At 37.9% G+C, this 13,848-nt stretch overlaps 1 protein-coding gene across 1 annotated transcript in view; it reads left to right on the top strand.

The window, feature by feature from the left end:
* The window catches only part of ND-B8 (NADH dehydrogenase (ubiquinone) B8 subunit), a 32,535-nt gene that overhangs the window by 10,012 nt on the left and 8,675 nt on the right, over window positions 1-13,848 (top strand). The gene's annotated exons all lie outside the window — the stretch shown is intronic.

The following is a 13,848-nucleotide window of genomic DNA, read 5'->3' as shown; positions in this document are numbered from 1 at the left end:
ATCATTAAAAGGGAATGAATTAATACCAGCATAAGTATTTTTAAAATTAACCTGGATATGTATTCTAACTTACCCAGCAATAAAAGTTATGGTTATTTTATTCCTTCTATAAATATAATATACTTATGTCTGATATTTGGATGAAATGGCTTCCGGAGTATTAAAATATTTTGGTTAACTCAAAATCGATCAAATAATGTGTTATAAATTAATCAGTGAAGCAAACTCGAAATTCTATACTTTTGTTTATTCTTTGAGCATTGTTGTCTTATTATTTCCTTGCTTATTTATAAAATAATTTATCCATATATAAGCAAAATATGTATGGTTCAAAAAAATCTTTGTTTAATGTTGTGTTCTTTGTAAGCACCAGTTTGATGATATGTCAACATTACCTGAGAAAGAATAACAATGAAGATGACAATAATGATAATAATAATAATAATTTATATTATTTTATTAATATGAAATCATCATTGAACAATATCAGTTATTATGGTATTCCCTCCTGCTTCAACATTTGGTGTTTGATGATTTATCCATATAGATATTTAAATATGACTGACCAAAACACAGGTTTAAAAATTACTGAATATTCCATATATTGCCTATATACAGGGTGAGTCATAAGTCTCCATACAAATGGTGAAAACGATGACTAATGTTTGTTTTTCCTTTTCAGGCAGGTGAACCAATGAAAAAGAGATGCCAGTAATGAAGGAAGAACGGATTGACATCATTCTGTTGGCTGGGAGTGGTACCACCCGTCATATAGCACGTACATGCAATGCAACCCATAGAACGCAGATAACCCATGACACTTTGGCCAAAGTTCGTCGCCAACGAAAGCAGGCCTGGAAGACCAAAGACAGCAACAAATGAACCTGTCCTTCTGAATTTCATGATAATTTTGGCCACGGTGTCATGGGTTATCTGCGTTCTGTGTGTTGCATTGCATGTACGTGCTACTTGACGGGTGGTACCACTCCCAGCCAACAGAATGATGTCAATCCGTTCTTCCTTCGTTAGTGGCATCTCTTTTTCATTGGTTCACCTGCCTGAAAAGGAAAAACAAACATTAGTCATCGTTTTCACCATTTGTATGGAGACTTATGACTCACCCTGTATATTTTTTACCTTTCCATATATGTGCATGCAACATATACAAAAATTTACTTTGTGACACAAGTTGTATACTTTGACACGTTGGATTATCTTGTCCATTGAACTTAGAACCTTTTGCCATCCAAATGTATGATTCTTTCCTGCACTGACATCATGCAGATGTCTGAGAAGTGGTATTTGTTCCTGGTGGATCAACAACAGCCAGCATATGGGGAATTGGTACTGCACATGTATCTTCATGTCTTGGCCTATAGAATGATGGGGAAGGAGCATGGGGGTGAAGAAACTTTACAACATCATCTCCTTGAGATACCATTCCAAAATACCACAATTGATCATACTTACAAGCTATGTAACATCCAGGAAAGAGTTCATGTACGATTACAATAAAAGATTGAATCCAATCTTTTACAATCCAAGATGAGGCCCAAGGTTACCACTGGACTTCTGAGTCATGTACTGTACATTCTTTGGTAGTCTACTGTAAGAACTCTGTTGGGGAAAAGATTGTTTCATCACACTGTATCATATATAATGATCTGAAGCATGATGTGAACATGGTTTACAAAATTCATGGAATAGTCGTGAGATTTCTGAAAGAAAATTTTTCACATGTCAAGAAAATACACTATTTCCGTGACAGGAGTGCTGCTCAATACAAAAACAAATATAACTTTCTCAACTTGTGTCTGCATGAAGAGGACTTCCAGCTAGAGGCACAATGGTCATTGTTTGCAACATGCCATGGGAAATCAGAATGTAATGGGATTGGCGGAACAGCAAAATGCTTGGCACGAAAACAGAGTTTACAGAGACCATTTGAGAGACAGATCACAACAACAGGGGATTTTTACAATTTCTGTGTGGAAAAAATTACAAATATTGCATTTCACTTTATTGAGAAAGGTGAAGTAGATTCAACCCATTTGACACTTCAAAACCGGTTTACAGATGTACAAACAGTTCCAGGCACTAGAAGTTTCCACAATTTCAGTCCTCTGGATTCTGCAGGCACCATTGTGGCTAGAAGAATCAGTCAAGATGAGACCCCATCTCTCACGTACAGTCTGAAAAACCGCCAATCTTTTATTGTAACCGTACATGAACTCTTTCCTGGATGTTACATTGCTTGTAAGTATGATCAGTTGTGGTATTTTGAAATGGTATCTCAAGTGGATGAAGATCAAGGAGATGTTGTTGTAAAGTTTCTTCACCCCCATGCTCCTTCCCCATCATTCTATTGGCCAAGACATGAAGATATATGTGCAGTAACAATTCCCCATGTGCTGACTGTTGTTGATCCACCAGAAACAACATCTCGATGGCAAAAGGTTCTAAGTTCAATGGACAAGATAATCCAACGTGTCAAAGTATACAACTTGTGTCACAAAGTAAATTTTTGTATATGTTGCATGCACATATATGGAAAGGTAAAAAATATATATGGGCAATATATGGAATATCCAGTAATTTTTAAACCTGTGTTTTGGTCAATCACATTTAAATATCTATATGGATAAATCATCAAACACCAAATGTTGAAGCAGGAGGGGATACCATAATAACTGATATTGTTCAATGATGATTTCATATTAATAAAATAATATAAATTATTATTATTATTATCATCATTATTGTCATCTTCATTGTTATTCTTTCTCAGGTAATGTTGACATATCATCAAACTGCTGCTTACAAAGAACACAACATTAAACAAAGATTTTTTGAACCATACATATTTTGCTTATATATGGATAAATTATTTTATAAATAAGCAAGGAAGTAATAAGACAACAATGCTCAAAGAATAAACAAAAGTATAGAATTTCGAGTTTGCTTCACTGATTAATTTATAACACATTATTTGATTGATTTTGAGTTAACCAAAATATTTTAATACTCCGGAAGCCATTTCATCCAAATATCAGACATAAGTATATTATATTTATAGAAGGAATAAAATAACCATAACTTTTATTGCTGGGTAAGTTAGAATACATATCCAGGTTAATTTTAAAAATACTTATGCTGGTATTAATTCATTCCCTTTTAATGATAATTGAAATTTTAGCAAGGCATGTTTTCGGCAACAAAATCCCGCTAATTTTTTTTTTATTAATTTTTTGTTTTACTAAAATATTGATATCATGTGATGTCATATTTTTTTCTGAAATGCCTATTGTTTGGTTAATATTGTTGTGAAATTTCAAAAGGATTGAATCATGTGTGAGCGAGATAGAATTTTTTTTGTAAAGCACTGCAGGTTTCAATGAGGGCTTCGGAAATGAAGGAAAACGAGACTTGGCTGAAAGTTTGAGAGGCCATAACTCTGAAACGAGATGAGTTAGAGGCGAAAAATTTTATGTGGTTTCTTACCACCATGGAAGGATTGAATGTACCAAGTTTCATAAAAATCTGAGATGGTGGGTTCCCAAACCTCTTTTTTTTGGTTGAATTGATATGGAATGTACACTGTCAGTGTACACAAAGACAGTGTACACTGTCTTTATGATCAAAGAAATTTGTGTAATCGGCTGAACAAAAGCCACAACTTGCAATGTGGAAGCAGTTCTGGAAACTATCTGTTACTACTAGAAATGATAGCAGCTGTAGTAAAGTTGAACTGAATTTTTAAGTAAGACACAAAACATTCATTTAAAAAATAATGAAAGCTCAATTTCCAACCACATGCTCTTCATCATTTCCAGAGATGAGAAAATACTGTGTACTTTTAATTAATGGTACTCGTTCAAGTCTCCCACCTTCAAGTGTGCTGCTTCTTCTTCTTCTTCTTCGTGACCCTTACCACCGGGTATATGGCAGTTTTGGTCAAAGGTCTGCGATGTAGTACACTTGTGAGCAGAAGTACCATTGAATCGAAGTAATAGTAAGTTGTGGTTCAAAAGATATTGTAATATTACACTTCACTGTATTTTAGCACTGACGATAATAGGGATGGTATGGATATGGGAAATGGTATTTTGGCTCTGTGTAAACTGTTGAATAGAGCATGTCTGTATTTGCTCCTTAACGGGCAATGGAAGAAGAGATGAACTGGCGTTTGTTTGTTTTCTCCGCAATCACAAGCATGGAAGGGATTTTGATGCAGTCTTGCTAGGTGTTCGTTTGTGCAAACGTGTCCCGTTCGTAGGCGAAATGTGAAAGTTATCACTTCACGAGGAAGTTTCAGTTTATGAAACCAGGGTCGACTGACTACTTTTTCTGCGTACCATTTATAAGTGGTCGTATTTGCAATTTGATTAAGTGCCCGAGCTTCCCATTGGGAATTAAGTTTCATTTTAACTCGGGGTAGAAGATCAGTATAGGATAAACGAAGGGCAGTAGGAAAAGGAGTGTTCTTCGCCTTTTTTGCATATTGGTCCACTAAATCCTGATATATATTAAGATCGCTATGAGCTTTTAAGTATGTAAATTCCATTCGTTGATCATTTTGGCAGAGATTTAATGTAGTTTGTAAGATCAGGGACGGGAGAATGGGCATGCGGTATGCATCTTTCCCACAACGATCAAGTGTAAATAAAACACTCATTGCGTCAGTTAGAATTAAAGTTTTTTAAAATCCCGCTCCACGGGCATAGAGCAATGCCTGGTGTATGGCATAACATTCTGCCGAAAATATGGAGATGTCTTGCGGTAAGGAGAATTGTCTGACTATGTTTTGGCAGGGTGCGTAGAATGCGCAGCCGACAGGTTCATCTTTTGATCCGTCAGTGTATATGAAGTCATAGTCTGGCCAAATTTCTTTATAATATTCATGTCGACCGAAATCAACATAATTGACATTGACAGGTGACTCGGTAGGAATCCTCAAAGTGTAAATCAAGGGATTTTCTATAGTGTAACTTAAGTGATATGCTTCTCTATCTATGTTGTAACAATACAAAAATAATATCTAGAACATGATCTATCCAAGGGTAAAGTTTCACCCAGTTGTCGTGGTATTGCAAATGCTTTATTGAAAGGATGGGTGTGTCTTTCCCATATTTTAAATATAAATTTCGTAGTAGAATATTGGCGTCTAAATGAAAGGGCCTGTTCAGCACTCTTGCTGTAGACACTAATATTTGGACTAGATTTCATTAATCCTAGACAAACACGGAGTGCCTGTCTCTGTAAAATGTCTATTTTATCGGGCCAAGTATCAATCGTCCCACCATAAACGGGTGCCGAATACTCGAATAAAGAGCGCAAGCAATTTTTGTAGAACAAAGTCATAATGGGGGGTTGTCCACCCCATTTTGTGTTCGCCAAGCCTTTTAGAAGATTGATTATTTGTTTTCCTTTTGCTAGCAGTTTGTTAATATGGACTTTCCAATCTAATTTTCTATCAAAGGAAACCTGGGGTAAGTACAGGAAGATACCACCAGAATCTGTAGTATATGTGTCAGATTGTTAGGGTGTCGGTTTGGTGTATAAGGGTTAAAGATTATAATTTTTGATTTCTCGGCAGAAAAAGATAAACCGCGAGATAATAATTGAATACGTAGAGTATGAATCAGGTTGTGCAATTCTAAAATTCCTTGTGTGGTGTCTGATGTACTTTGATCAAAACAAAAATCGTCAGCATATTGAATGATGATGTGAGTGACCCTTGGTATTTGATGTATATATTTGGTATAAATGTTAAAGAGAAGGGGACTCAGGGGAGCCCTGTGGTATTCCGCTCCGATCCAGTCTCGGGGCCCTTCACATCATTATGAAACCAGAAGATCAGAATACGTTCCTGATATAGATTCCAAGCTATTTTAGCCACAATCGGGTGAATGTTTATTGAATCAAGAAGATATTGAAATGTCAATGGAGTCATATGCTTTGGCGATGTCAACAAATAAGCTGAAGCAAAATTGTCTCAGGAGTTGGCTATTTTGGATAGCAACAGTGAGTGTAGCAATAGCATCCTGACTACCAAGACCGATGCGAAATCCTAGTTGTGTGGATGGCAAAAATTGGCATTTTTCTAGTGTTCAAACGATTCTATGTTGGAGGGTACGTTCGAATAGTTTAGCCATAACTGGTATCAAAACTATAGGTCGATATGAAGAGGCTTGCATGGTTGGTTTGTTTGGTTTTAAAATAGGTATCACAATATGTTGGGTCCAGTCACGTGGTATTTTTCCTCTGCAATATACATAATTATAAATCGCAGCAAGAATTTCGAACCCTTGAACTGGTAAGTGCTTTAGAATTTCATAGGTAATACCATCGTAGCCAGGTGCTGTGGATTTGATTTTATCAAGGATATTTTTTAGTTCTTTAACTGAAATAGCTGGGAAGTCATCAGTAAATTCGGTATGTTCACGGTCATGAAAGGGGGAAGGCATAGGAACGGATGGGGGGTGAGAAGATCCATAAAATCGGATTCCCAGGAAGTATCAATTGGACGTGGATGGGAAACATGGGGATGTTGGAGAGAATTGAATTTCCGCCAAATTATACTAATTGGCACTTTAAGGTCAAGGGACTGACAATATGATTTCCATGCCTGACGTTTAGCTTTGATATATGTTTTTTTCGCTATCGCCTGGGCATTCTTTAGTTCTCGCCAGGTATCCGGCATAGGATATCTGGCATATAATTTTGCTAATATTTTCTTCCTTTTTTTAATTGCGGCACAGGTTGGGTTCCACCAATAGAGTTTTGGAAAACGGTCAAAAGAGTAAAACTTTTGTCTCGTTCCGCTGTCATCGAGTGCGATTGTTAGCATTTGCAAGAATTGGGTATATGTAATGGTCCGTACTGAAGCCGAATCATCCAATATATATATAGACCCAATCCCACCAATCACTCACTGACATAAATGTTCTCCGTGAAGGAAGCCCCGGAGGCGAAAAACTCCCGATTACGACCCCCCATGAAATCGTCCCAAAAGGCCGAGAAAATTAAAAAATCGCTCAATCGGCCCTTCCTTAAGGGTGAAAATGCCCTTTTTTAACGTCCTTAGCAACCGTTGCCACGGACATTTTTTTGCAGCACACATTGTTTCCTTCAATTCTTAATTGTCTAGCTACAATATATTTCTCACAGATCAATAGCACACAGATGAATGAACTCGTGACTTTGAAAAGGTGCCTGAAACAAGGGTGACATCTACATAATAAGGAGTTTCAGCCCAGATACAATTGCGTCTATATTGTTATACTCAATGCGTAAATATCTACATCATGCTTGTTTTAACTAAATGTTTAGGGGGTGTAATGACATGCAATTCCTTAGAGCTTGCCGTGCCTGTTGTTGTCCAAGGAAACGGACGTTGCTAGGGAACTTAAAGAATGTTTATTTTCACCCCGAAAACTACTGTAAGGGAATTATGCTAGACTCTTCGAATTTCAAAATGCGAGCATCAGAATTTATTACAGAGGCAAGTAGGCAAAAGAGGGGAATGACGGGAAACAGTTATTATCCAATTACGTTCAAGAATGTGAAAATGACAAAAGAAGTAAATATAACATTTTCAATTTAGTGTCGCAATTTAATTCGTAAATGCAAAACATCCAACCAATTATCTTGAAACGGTTATTACTTACTCAGTTCATTATGAAGAAAATAGACAATAATAGTTTGAATATTTGTACCTTATTAGAGCCCATACACACATAAAGTTACTTTCTAAACTTTTCAAAGTCATTAAGATCATTGAGGAACCCCATCTATAACGTGATTGCATTCACAACGTGGCCGAAGGTCAAGCATGCGAGCGTACAAGACGTGGCCAAAGGCCACGTCGAAAGTACGCGAGTCACTATAATATAAACGGAGGAAAGAAGTGCGGAAATTTTCCCAGTTTATGGAATTGCGTTTCCAGCGACGAACCAGAGGTACAGTTGTGCTTGTAGTCGATAAATTAGCCAGCAAAGAAAGGAAAATTGGGGTATGATCACTCCCTCTTAAATCTATGTCATTAAACCAATTGATGTTATTGAATATATGTGGTGATACTAAAGTGAGGTCTATACTCGTCGGGCTGGATCCGTTATGAGGATAATGTGTGGGGGAACCATCATTCAGAATAATAAGGTTATTTTCAGTGACCCAATTTTCTATTGTGGTTCCCAGCCTATCCATCCGAGAGTTACCCACTATGTGATTATGTGCATTAAAATCTGTTATCAAATATGGGCCCGGAATGATTGTAAAAAGTTCGTTCAAAGCTGAGAGTGGGATATTCTGAGAAAGAGGGTTAGGTGGAAGGTACATAGATATAAGCGTAAATAAATAATGAGCATATTTAATTAGGGCGGCAGCTATTTCACCTTGGTAATTTTTTATTATTGGGAGGGAATGTGGAATGTTAAATACGGAATGGGGTATATTTTCATGGACATATACAGCAACTCCCCGTTGATTTTGGTCAAATGGAGGGCCGTACATTATGTAGTGGGGTAACCAATAGTTCTCATGATGAGTACCTTTCACCTCCTGTAGGCAGATAAGTTGTGGATGGTAATCCGCCAGCAAATCTTGAATTTCGCATTTACGTGCCGATAGGCTGCGCACGTTCCATTATAGACTAACAGGCAAGGATTGTTTTTAAGATAGGGGAGGGGAGGTGATAGGGATAAATGTAAAAGATATCGGGGCATATTAACGACCCGATATAATAGACAAGAGGTGGGACGTAAGTTCTTGTATTCTTCTAATTATTTTCCCCTGTTCGTGTATTTCTGATATATTAACTACAGAGGCCCATAGATCCGGGATAAGATCAAGTAGAGAACGATATATTGATCGCTGTTCGGGAGATAATGTGTCTCTGGCACCATATGTCCGCATGGGGGGTAAAGTGTTATCGGAACGAGTCTCTGTTAGGCCTTGTTGACCTTGAACCTTCTCGTCCATACGAATCGTGATACTTTCTGGTGTACTCTTGGGTGGGATTCTCCCAAGTGCACCACCTCCTTTGTTACGAGGTGGAGGAAAGGCTCGGGATCCTATTGGGGGCGAGGGATGGAAAATATCATCATCTGAGGCACTGGTAGAAGAGTCCGAGGTGTCAGACGTTTTCTTATTGTTTTTCTTCTTATGTCTTCTTCCATGTGAAGGGCGCACCAGAGGTGTACAGTCCTGGGTAGAGTTTGCTTTATTGTTTGTAGGAGGTTCTTGTCTCATGACGTTGGAATAAGTGTTTTTTCTTGTAGAGGCCGGTGGTCCCCCAAAAGAGGTACCAGCTTCCAGGGTAGGTAAGGTTGGGTATGTATGTGGATCGGGTAGTGATCGTAATACCTCCGCCTTTGTGAGAGGGGCTACATATGTATCCCGTATTTTGTGACTAGCCTCAAAGTAAGAAATATTTTCTATTGCCATACGAGTATGTATGGCATTATCTTCCCTCCTAGCTGGACAATTCTTATCTAGAGCATTGTGTTGTTCTTTGCAATTTATGCATTGGGGTGGTTTGTTGCAAGATTCCCTTGCTTTGGGGATCCACATTGTGGGCAATTTGCTTTCGATTTGCACTGATTTGCACCATGAAACAGTCTGAAACAGCATTTGCACTGCAAGACAGGTCTAATACGAGGCTGTACGTCCTTGATTTCGTGATTTAATATAATCTTTTCTGGAAGTCTGTTTCCGCGAAAAGTGACATGCACTACAGTGGAATCTCTGAGTGTGAAATTCACATCAGAATTCCAAATTTTCTTTTGTTGTTCTTTGGCACTTATTGCCTGTATGGGGCCAGCATCAATTCCTTCCAAAATATCTGTTTCTGTTAAGTCTAGGGCCACGCCAAAAATTAAACCCACTCTTTGAACTAGGGATTGGGGTACTCGGGCCAGTACGGCCAGTTGTGTGTGTAATGTTCGGTCTTTAACGAAAGTGTTGGCTGCTTGTGCACTAGCAAATGTGACTCTCACATGGTTTCGTCCACATTGCTCTACTAGATCGACTGGAATTTGGTTTTTATGAAAAAAATTGCCCAAGCTTCCCCCATTAAGTTTGCCAATATTCTTATCCACCCCTTGCAATAAAACAATATATGGACCTAAATGATCCCTAGAATAAGTAAAGTTAGGTATAGCAGATGTGGGTGATTTAACTACTTTTTCCTGGCCTACTTCATTATTTTCCTCTCTTTGCCTTTTTAGAACACGCTTGCTTTTGTGATCCATCATGTCATCTTCTTCTCGATCATTTTTATCTGCCCAGTCATTCTGGTTTTCCGCTACGTCAGCCAAAGTCAACATAGCATTTGCTGCGTTAAGTTCATTACTATTTTCTTCCATGTTGGGACGATTTAATTGTTTCCAGTTATCGTTTTGAAACAACTAGAATTATGTCTGTCACAACACAATCAGAGCACTCGATAGTCACACTTTTTTATGCTTTTTCGCATTCAGAACCTGTCACATATGTATTTATCGAATTCTGAACCTTTCACTTCTAATAACAACTAACTTTCAAGTCCACAATTAATAAAAATCTTCACATTACTTTCACACTTTCAACCACCGATAATCTCTCTCTCTAGAAATTTCAACTTCCAATCCTTTTTGTATTTCTTCAAGTGTGCTACGCTCGAGCGTATACAATGGGATATCATTTTAATGTGACAGTAGTCATAGAAACATACATGTAAAATATCCACAGTGTATTTTCAGCCCACAATCATCTGTTTCATTTCCATATATTACTGTGTATTGGTAAGATAGACGAAACAATATTTTAACATGGAGATGCTGACTATGTTCACTTAAGCCGGACCCTGTGGCCGAGTGGTTAGCACATCGAGCGGCGACACCAAGGGTCCAGGTTCGAATCCCGCTCGGGCTTGGTTGTTTGTGAATGTCCATTCATCAATTTCATCATTTTCATCACTCATCCCCATCTTCGCAAATTAACCAAGAGGCACAAAACGCGAAGTAAAATAAACTAAATCAATCAATATGTTCACTTAAGTTTCAATTCCACTGCATTTCACTTTACGATCCATATTTGAGGACCACTTCCACAGACAGATAGACAAATTATGGTTATACATTTACTACTGGACTTTGAGTGTATACTGCTCATTTTGCCTGGTCAAGCATTATTCGCGTAAGGGGGCGAGTTCTCAATTCCATACACTATCTAGCATCATCCGTGCAGACTACTTGACTCTCGACCAAAATTCTCTCCCTGCAACACTCTAGGGTTCACACACCAAGATTTCTTTTTTTTTTAAAAAAAAAAATGAAATGTGTAATTTCATATACTCCATTGATTTAAGTTATTTTCATACATTTTGTAGCAGACTTCCATGGTGGAGTGGTTAGCACACCTTGCTACGACAGCAGTGTCCCAGGTTCAAATCCTGGCCTGGGCATGCATCTTCTTTGTGAGTGTCACTTCATTAATTTCATCATATAATCACAAGAGGCACGCATATTTTGTTTTTGACGAAAACATGAAATGTGAAATAACACATTGTAATTAGGGCTGAGCCGATACAGATTCAAATCCGGTAACTTTTCTAACATTGGAAGCGGGCCCGGTGCCCACCCAGCGTTGAATGACATGGGTACCTGGGGGAAACCCTGGGGGGTAAAGGCAGTCAGGGGCATGATGCTGATCACATCACCCCCACTCACGACTGGATCAAGAAAGTGTGGGGTGTTACCCCAACACCCCCTATACACCTCCATGGGCTGGTGCTAAGCACAGGGGAGCACTTTGCCTTTTTTTTTTTTTTACTGATACCGATGTATCGGTATCTGCAAGTATTGGTTCAATTTTTTTCGCCGATACCAGAGATTTTGAGTGGCTAGAGCAATCAATGCAACAACTCATTTGTCAAGATTTCTCCTTTTCAAAAGTTCGGTCACCCTTCCTTGTGACAGGTTGGAGTCCTGCACAAGAATTCCATGTACATTTCCGAAAATGATGCACCCTCCTGGTAAGCAGATGACAAGATCAAAGTCAGGACTAAAGTGAAAGTGCTGCACCCAAACATGATATTGAAGGCATGTAACTGCATGGTGGTCAACTGTATGTGGAAATAAAATAAACCATCCATTGCCAATTCTTGCTCACAAACGTGTGGGTTAAGAACGTGACGTTTTCAAAACTAGCATTATTATGATAGTAGGCTCATTCGTGGGAAAGGGATGAATGTCGCTGTGGGAGAGAGGGTTGTGGATTTTCTTCTTGTGCTCTACCCTTCCGTGTGACTGCTGCCTGATGCCGACACTGCAGTGACTTGTTTTTATTGTAAATGACAGAATAAAGGACAGCAGGGCATATACAGAGCTGCCGCATGAGTATTAAATATATATATCTGTATTTGTGAATTTTTTTTAATTCATTTTCCTCTCTCACCAGGTTAATCCAAAGGATAAGAATGTTGTTTACATTTCTATTTATTTTGCATTCCTTGTGCAAGTTGTATGCTATATGCACTACAAATTTTTATTTTACACACTATACCTTTCTCCCCCTTTAGAGACATGTGTATTGAAATTGGGGATCATGACATGAAGCAGGGACACTTATAATTATCCTCCGATTTTTCAGTGTATCTGCAACATTTTAACAATGCTTGCAACATTTCCAAAACTTCTTCTTATTGTTTTGCATCCTCTGGGGTAGAAAGAAGTTCACATAAAATGTCACAGGAAATTTTAAGTGATATGAGAATAATTTGGGAGTATTTGATATCATTAATAGAATGTGATGTGATGAGTTTTGTTGACTCAGTAACTAGCCTTTGCTATTTTAAACTGAAATTACAAGTATCAGTATCGGTTGGAATCGGTTAAGGTATCGGAATTGGTATCAGTATCGGCAAATGTTGGTATCAGCTCAGCTCTAATTGTAATGTAATTTTTCATGTTTGTGAAAGGTGCGAGGTGCATTTTCCTACCCTGCGAAGTAGACTCTTAAACATGAAATTTAGAGTTTATTTACCGACGTGACACTTTCTGAAGTCAGAATTATTCTGTAAGCTATGCAATTCATGGAAAATTGATTAATTCTGCTGTAGATATGTTAGAAGCAAAAATGGACCCCTTTATGCACGGTAACAACATACATGTGCATTAGAAGGGATATGTGTATTTTGTGTAGTAAGTGCAGTTTTTAAATCAAATTTGGGATTATATTCACATTTTTTAAAACCAAAATATTTTGTGTACTGCTTTTTGACTGCTATAATAGCGAAATGTTATTTTATTTACCGCTTTTGAACCAGAAATTGACTCACCTTTTGTAACAAAATTTTGCTTTTTTATTGACCAAAAATATGTGTGTCTAATCATCACTAGTCCCAAATATTGCAATGCACAGCAAGGTTGGAGGTTGCGGAAGAGGACAATTAGCTCTGTTTTCTTCTGCTGTTCAAATGTTATGATTTGTAAAACCTCCTGTGCGTCTCCTCTTCATGTGTCTTCCAACAGTTCTCACCCACTCTATATGACTTGTCTGCAAAATAGATTCACTCAATAGTTTTTATAATTAGTTCCCTCCTTTAAAACAGGGAGTCAATAGTGAATTTAGCATACCACATAAAGTGAAGCATGTGAGTAAATTATGGCGGAACAGCAATTGAAGCATTAAGCAATGATAAAGTTATTGATGCTGGAAGGACTTGTTCCCAAGATATCCACACCTGCTTGATCAGTGTGTAAAAGAACACTTTGTCCTTTTTTGTCACTGTGTATAATTGGGTTAACAAAGTTTAAGAGAGGAAAATCCACTCAAGATGAATGATTGCCATCCCCACCCAGGACT

This window comes from Lepisma saccharinum, chromosome 26, assembly GCF_977018435.1.
Source record: "Lepisma saccharinum chromosome 26, izLepSacc3.1, whole genome shotgun sequence".
In the NCBI taxonomy this organism is placed as follows: Eukaryota; Metazoa; Arthropoda; class Insecta; order Zygentoma; family Lepismatidae; genus Lepisma; species Lepisma saccharinum.
This window is presented reverse-complemented; position numbering and strand designations above follow the sequence as displayed.